Source organism: Ostrinia nubilalis, chromosome 21, assembly GCF_963855985.1.
Source record: "Ostrinia nubilalis chromosome 21, ilOstNubi1.1, whole genome shotgun sequence".
NCBI classification, from domain to species: Eukaryota; Metazoa; Arthropoda; class Insecta; order Lepidoptera; family Crambidae; genus Ostrinia; species Ostrinia nubilalis.
In genome coordinates, this window is record NC_087108.1 from 5307035 (window position 1) to 5315368 (window position 8334).

An 8334-nucleotide genomic window follows, 5' to 3' on the forward strand; every position below is an offset into this window, starting at 1 on the left:
ATCCAAGATTTTCCCACCTCTTCTATCTCTAAAGATCTCAGCAGTTCCCGCCCACCACAATGACCCGATATGGGTTATTCTTGATACTCCATTATTCCCAGAGAATTAAGGCCACCCTTCAAATGTAGGAATCCATTACGGTGAATGCAAAGGGAGGGGATAAGGAGAAGTTCGTATCATTATAGCCTTTGTAAAGAAAATACTTTATTTGAAGCTTTGAGCCGGAATAGATCAAAACATCGTTAATGCCATGCAAATGTTAGTGAAGGAAAGTTGACAATGGATTAGAATAATTTATGGCTCGGAAAGAATAAAAGGCGTTTATAATCACTGATTTATGGCGGCACTTGAAGTTTGAATGAACGAAATACATTTTCTTTATTTATAGGTAGTCGCTTGCGTACAGTAGAGTACATTTTTGCGCAAAAAAGCACGTAAAACAACATATTATGCCACAGTCCAGAATTCAGATTATTTTGCCGTTGTCTATACCTACCTAAGCAATGACTTATTGTTTGTAGGATGTAGAGATTACTCGCTCGCGATTCGAACAAAGTTATTATCATCAAAAATGCAGAATCAATGAACTGAATCAAAAAACCTTTTGAAAACGCTAACATAGCATGCCAACTTATTTAAAAGGCTAAGGAGACAAAGAAAAGTCGACGAATCCTATACATATAAAGTAATTTCAACGTCTTGTCTTAAGATATTCAAATCGCGAATCTGGCATCACTTGACCTCGTGGGTAAGGCACCGAAAAAGAGCGCTGACCTGATTTCGATGACCTTCCCCTCCCGGGCCCAGACTCCGAGACTCCGGGGCGGCAGCGGCCAGACGAAGGCTCAGCAACTTAGCTCGAAATCCCCCTTTTTGATTGCCGTTAAATTGCGGGTTCTGATGCAATAATTGCTTAATTGTCGGACTCAACTGTGCGAGATTCAGTGAATAGTTGATTGCAATCAACCGTGTACCTTCTCATTTGCGTACTATAATCGGCAAGTGGTCAGCAATTTTATAAATTGTGTTTAAAATGTACTGAAACCGAGACTAGTAATTTCTTAATAATGCATTTAAGTTTGTAATCAAATATAGTTAATTAATATCAATATATCAATTTTATTATTATAATTCGATTAATTTCTTTGTATTATTGCAAATTTTCATGGAATTAGAGTAGGTACCTACCCAATAACAAGTATTGGGTAGGTTTTTTTTTTCCTTTTCAGGTAATTTGTATGCCAGCCAAGGCAATTCATTGTATTCAAACATTTCGTCTCATTTACAAGTTAATTAATTGATAATTGCAGACTGTAAGGCTAGCGATAGTATCAGATAAAAAATAAATGAACCAAAACATGATGTGATAACTCTCCAATTTTTGGTGTATAAGTACATATTTTTGCCAACTTTCCCGCAATATAAAAGATCTATTTGCCCCAAAAATCTGTCTAAGTGCTGCTGAGCCTATTTATATCAGGCTCCGAAAGAGGTTGGCGACCGGCTTCGGTGACCTTCCCCGCCCCTGCCAAAAGCGGCAGACTCCGTGACGACTGGGAGTTGGCAGTGATGCCAGACGGTACAACTACCAACTTCTTCCCAAATAACCTTCGACTTTTGTCTGCGGATCAATAACATTTGGACTGGCTATTAAATAAAATTGAAGTGATAATTGACAATACTAGACGACCCGCCCCGGCTTCGCACGGATAGACTGATGCAACTACTCTCTCTATTACTACTCTATTGATGAAAACGGGACTAAAATCAGTTGCATATTTAAAAGAATAAATAACGTATAGACAGACGAAGAGACTTTGTTTTACCATGTAGAGATCAAGGTGTAAATACTTGCGTGTTGGTAATATTAGGAGGTACCCTAAGTATAGAATTTGTTTTCTATGTCTTATCATTTAATGTGGTCAATCATCCAGTATTTATTATTTTCTATCCACGAAAACGATGATACGTTACCACAAATTTTTTATTGTTTAGTTTTTACATTGATTTGAAAAACCGACGATTTTCGACCAATATTGAGCTGTTTTCCCACCCTTTAATCAGTGCCAGACTCCGTGGCGGCTTGAAGGCCAGACGCTACGCTTTGGGCTTAGGGCTGGAAAAGAAAAATACATTTTCTTTTCATATTCATAATATTATTAACCACCCATAACAATTTATACTCTAACTTAACTCCTTCAAAGTGTACCAGTCCTTGAAGTATGTAAATATGTAATAGACTCTATGAAATTAATGCTGGCTGATGGAAAGAAACTCGATTTCACTGGCTCAATTTGTGATAAGACGACGTCGTGTAAAATATTTTTAGTAAACTGACATAAAACCATTAGAGGGATTTCAAAGCTATTACAAGAGCTGAAGTTAATTCGAAGAAGAAATTGCTAAGAAAGTTTTAAAACTCAAAAGAAATGCGATAATCGTCTTGCTAGCTGCTATAAATCTTTTTTTATTAATACTAATTGTCTATTATCAGCTTAGACTTACTTTTATAACTTGCAGGCTTGTCATCAAGAACTTTTTTTAAATTAACTAAAAAGATGTTTGTTTTTTATCATTAGTAATTTTTAGGTTCCAAATCGTTGCTGTAGGTATTTTGAAGAACCAAACCATCATAAAAAGAAAAAAATCATAAACTCAACCAATATACGACCGGTGCAAAGAAGAACACGCAAGAAACTGTCGTTGCTGCATCGTTTTAGAACAAAACTTCTTGTGCAATGTGCATTGTGCATCTCGTGCAAACTCTTAACACAACATGCACATACTCGGATGCACTCGCAAAGTTCCAACAGCCCGGTGTCATCGTAGATTTTTGTCTGCTCATATCGAAAGTTTACCAATATTAAACATCCGGCACATCTGCGCAGACGTTATTGGCAACACTAAAACTATGCTGGCAACATTGTGTATACTGGTTGATATTGCGTTATTTAAATAAAAAATATAAAATTTGGAAGTACGCCATCGTATGCATTTTTGTCCTAATTTTAACGTAAGTAAGTTATGCCTGACTTAATTTCAGTCTTAAGTCAGAACACAGTTGAAACACTTTGATAAATACTCATTTAACTACATCAAAAATAGATACCTCGTGGTATTGTTTTAATTTTATGACGGAACGGTAATAGTTAAGTGGCGCCCAACGTGGTGTAAAAACATAAGCAGGCGCCTACCTACTTGTCTTATTCTAGTTGTTAAGAAGTAAATAATTGTAAAATATGTGAAATTACGATAGATTGAACCTAACTGCTTTTTGCAATATGTATAAAGATCAAACAAGCCTTTTTGATTTAAAGCTACCTAAATTCTAAAACTAACCTGTGTTTCAGAGAATAAAAGTTCAACATAATATTTATTTCTGCCGTAAGCCGTCGCGTGTCAGGTGTGTTCGTGGTTCCTGCTAACGCCAGCGACATTTTACGTACAGAGAAATCTGATGTATTTGATATTTAGAAGGAAATGGGGCTGAAGCAACTACGAAGGCTCTACAGGCAAAGCCAATATTCGGCTGCTAGAAATATTTTTATTTGGTCAAATGCTATTAGTTATTGTATATTATTTTAGGATCGTCTTGAATCTTTTGAAAATTGGATTCCGAAAATTCGCCTCCTTTAGTAAAGGTACGTGTAGTGTGCACAAAAGAGACTTCTCTGAACAGAGCAGATTCGGTCAGCGAAGAGAAAATTTTCTTCAGTTTTTAGGAAAAAGGTCAAACTGCACTTTATGTCAGTTAATATAATTTAATATTAAAAAAAGAACACGTGTACATCTTAAGTTATTCACGGCGCCAAAGCTGTGTTAATATTTTAACTAAATGGCTGCAATATCTAATTCAGTTGGAACGCAGTCAGAGTTATTAATGAACTGAAATATGAACTAGTTCCGCTGCATTTTGCGAATGCGACAAACTTTAACTTAACTTTAACCAACACGACATCGCGGTAACTCTTAATAGGGGATCGGTTCCACGAAAAATGTACGAGCACGAGCACGTTACGTGCCAAGAGAACATGCAGTACTGGTTATTATTCTGTCAAGCTCTATAACGTAATTTCGTCTCTGTCGTATTGAATTACGGTTCATGTTGCTTCGGTGGCTATCGGTACAGAGTAAGACTATCTTATCGCTGTGTGCGCGCAGCCAAAAGCTCTTCCGTTAGTACTAGAGCTTAGTTTACTTACATTGCTTACAGCTCGGAGTCCGTCCACTTTTGCCTTTTTTATGCCCTCTTATTTGGGGGCTCGTATTGTGTAATGATCGCGATTTCGCGAAGGTTCCGTGAACCCTCCGTAAGTCAAAATGGTTTAGCATGAGGTAGTGAAAATCCGGCACAGTTTTATTACTCTTCAGAGTGGCTACTTTTAGCGCATAACCAGCGAGCGAGCTTGTTGAATTTTTTTTTTATTATTTTATATGCATAACAAGGCAAGTTTAGTTCATAATGATTTCTGTCATGCCTAGTAAGCTCTTCTACAATGAGATTTCGTAAGGTCTCTGTTTTGAGTTAATCGAAAAACCTGGAAATTATAGGTTACAATACGGTTTCGATATGACTTACACATTGTCTCGCTCATTCAATACCAAGACAGTATGAAAATGAGACGAGTAGATCGAAACATACATACAAACAGTTTAATTCTGCTAGAATAGCATTCGAAGCTGTTCATTAATCGTTACCAGACTAAACCGATTCCATTTACTAGATTTATGACGACTGAATCGCGTCTAGACATCATATCGGAGATGACGAGGGTGCAAAATATACGTATCAAGAGGCTAGGCCCTCAGATAGCAGAGGTAAGGGATATAATGACGCTCGCATGTAAAGAGATAAATCTAAAACTGCGAGATTTGCGGTTTGGAGGCAGGTTGCGGAATTACGACATCGTAAATAAGGTGAGCTTCTATCATGACAAAATTTTGTACCTACAGTCTAATTTTTTAGAAATCAGCAGAAATGTCATCAAAAATGGCCAACTGACATAAAAAAATTTTTAGTCTGTGAACTAGTGATGCGACAAAACCTCTCGTTAATCGCGAAGTGAAATTATTTTAATACTTGCGTATCATCGGCGGGTGATCGTCAAAATACTAAAAATTGCAACAAAGTCGCAACATTGAATGTGAACTGATTATGAAATTTTCGAGAACAGAAAACAAACTGTGAGATGAGATGATGTAATCAAAAAACACACTGGACAGTAAAACAATCAATGATATCCGTAAAGTTATTAAACTTCAAATACACTCAACATCAAATAAACCGCACCTTCCGCGACGCGAACTTTAACGATTTTCTTCTGACACAATCATGCTACCCCAACAATATTGGTGTTATTTGAAAGCTCAATAAATATTCTTAAAGAAAAACACATTTAATTTCTTAATAAATGATTAACATATACCATAAATGTGACTTGAAAAAATACCTCACTTTGGGCCCACCTATGGGATCAATTAGACAAATTTTTATGGTTATAAAACCAAATAATGATCGCACGTGTCCTCTTTAACAGATGGATATCGATTAATCCCAACTTAACAGTTTTATAGCCATAAAAGTTGGCTCAAGCGTAACCAGGGTCGGACTGGGCCGGAAGGGCCCGGGTGGCTGATCGCAAACCCGAGGCCCGAGACTAGATCATGGTGATGGGATACTATCGAAAAATACTGAGATACACAAATTGAGATAAACAAACTGTAAAAAATTTATTACAATACTAAAATAAAGTAAAATAATAAGTAGGTATTTACTAATAACAAATAATAATATAAAGCTAGCCAATCAACATTTTTTTTAAAACAGGAGAACTTTCAGCTAAGCAGTTAATGACTCGATCGTAAAAGCTGCTGTTTTCGTAATCCTTGATTAGATCCGATTCTGTATTTAATACAGTGTGAGTTACGATAAAGTGCACATATGAAATTAGGTGAAACTGGATCTATTTTTATCGACAAAAAACAGGTCAAAAATTTTTTGATTTTTTTTAATTTTTTTTCTTCCAATTACTTATTGTAAAGAAAACGTAATAACTTTTAAACTAAGAGGTATATCCTGTAAAAACAGTAATAATGCTAAATAACAGACGATACTAAAAAATACATAAAATACTCAGAAAATGCCAACAAATAATAAAAAATGATACCTACTTCTTGAAAAAAATCTGCTTTTAAATTCGTGTTTTTTTGGTTATTTGATAAATTTCTCCAAAAAATGCCCCTATAACAGGTGGTTTTTATTAGGGTAGTATTTAAACGAGTGACTGTAAATTTATGTTGTAAGTGTCAAAAATAATTAATGTGGGCTAAAGAATTACTAAGTGGATTCTGCCGTTGATGTTGAAGTGAGCCACATCGCGCGAAATTTATTTTTCTTTTTTCACTTTTATAAATAACTTTTCTTTCCTTTTTCTAAGTGTTGTGATATTTGTGGGTGCTGGGTAAGTGTTTAACACTATTTGTTTTGTGATTGTCTATTTCCTTTGTCCCTAAATCCTATCTCTTCTGAGGGCATCAATTATGGATGTACCCCCAAAACCTCCGGATCCTCCGGACGATGCTACTATGATTTCTCAGCCGGTTTTCTCTGACGAGAGCCAACGAAATGTTGAGAAAAGAAAACGTACGCTTCCGTTGGAGCCGACTGGCAAGGAAACCTTAGATAAACGCACTCGGGACTCAGAGGAATCGTCGACCTCCATTCAATCTATATATACCCACCCCAGTTTCACTGAGGCACGTATGTACACAACAAACGACAGCGGACCATTTATTGTTCATTGCTCTCGTACTGAACCTGACCCTGCCGCGGGTACCACTATCCGCCCTATTAAGTTTGGCCAATTTCTGCACCGAAACTACATTAAAGGCATCGCCAAAGATGGCGTTAGAAATGTTGGCAGAAATAAAATTGCAGTCGAATTCACCTCTGGAGAAGATGCCAACAATTTTGTTAATTCCCAGGTACTGACAGACAACAAATACAATGCCATGATTCCCACATACCATATTACTCGAATGGGTCTAGTCCGTGGTGTCCCGGTAGATTGGACCCTCGATGAGTTTATTAACTCTCTTGAAATCCCAGAGGGATTCGGATTTGTTTTAAAAGCCAGGCGTCTTAACAGAAAGGTGTCTAACAATGGGAATATTATTTGGACTCCTACACAAACTGTGGTCCTCACATTTTCTGGGCAAAAACTTCCAAATAGGATTTACTCGTTCCACACCTCTCTGGTGGTGGAAGTATACCAGCTCCCAACTATACAGTGCCATAATTGCTGTAGGTTCGGACACATAAAAAATCAATGCCGCTCTAAACCCCGTTGTTTCCGTTGCGCTCAAAGCCACTCTGGTGACGCTTGTAATGTCCCTGATGAGAGATCTTCTTGTCTACTTTGCACGGGGGCCCATCTGGCTACAGACAAAAACTGCCCAGAACACATCAGACAGAAAAGAATAAAGCAACTTATGTCTCAAGAAGGTCTTTCATATTTAGATGCTTCAGACTTAACTCCTAAAACAAGAAAACCATATAACGATGTTGCAAAAGAAGTTCGTAATTCATTTTTTGCTTCCTTCCCATCACCACAATCTCCCCCAAGATCAATCCCCTCCCAACAAACACCGAGTGTATCTAGAAGGATAAATCCACCTACTCCCCGCAGCAGATCCTCTCTGTCCAAAGGATATGATAGGCAGGCCCACCAGGCCTTAGTTGCTGATGTCCCTTCTCAGGTGCCTAATGGTTGCGCACTACAAGGTTGTTCCCACTCAGATATATCTGAGAATGACCAATTAATAGAAAATTGCCTGTCAATGCTCACGGTAATTCTCTCAAAATTTAGTGACTCACTACCGAACAACGTTGCCTCAAAACTTAATATACTATTCAACAAACTACCTAAATCTCTTCGATCCTCAGACGATAAAGATGACGACGGACACTTCTCAGTTTCTTCAATGGAACAGTAAAAGTGTCCGTCCGAAAAAATCTGATCTAATTTATTTATTTAACCAGCACTCAGTGGCAGTCGCTGCCATCTCTGAGACATGGCTGAGACCAGGTTCCCTATTCAGGGTTCCAGGATATGCCTGCCTTAGAGATGACAGAGATGATAGCTACGGAGGTTGTTGTCTTCTTATCAAGAAAAGCTATTCATACTCTCTTCTCTCCATCCCTTCCCACAGTCCAGCTTTTAACGCTGTGGCTGCTCGTGTTATGAATATTTCTATTATGTCCATTTATATTCCTCACCCTACCCCTTCTCTTATCCCAGAATTATTGACTATTTTTTCCTCACTTCCTCCACC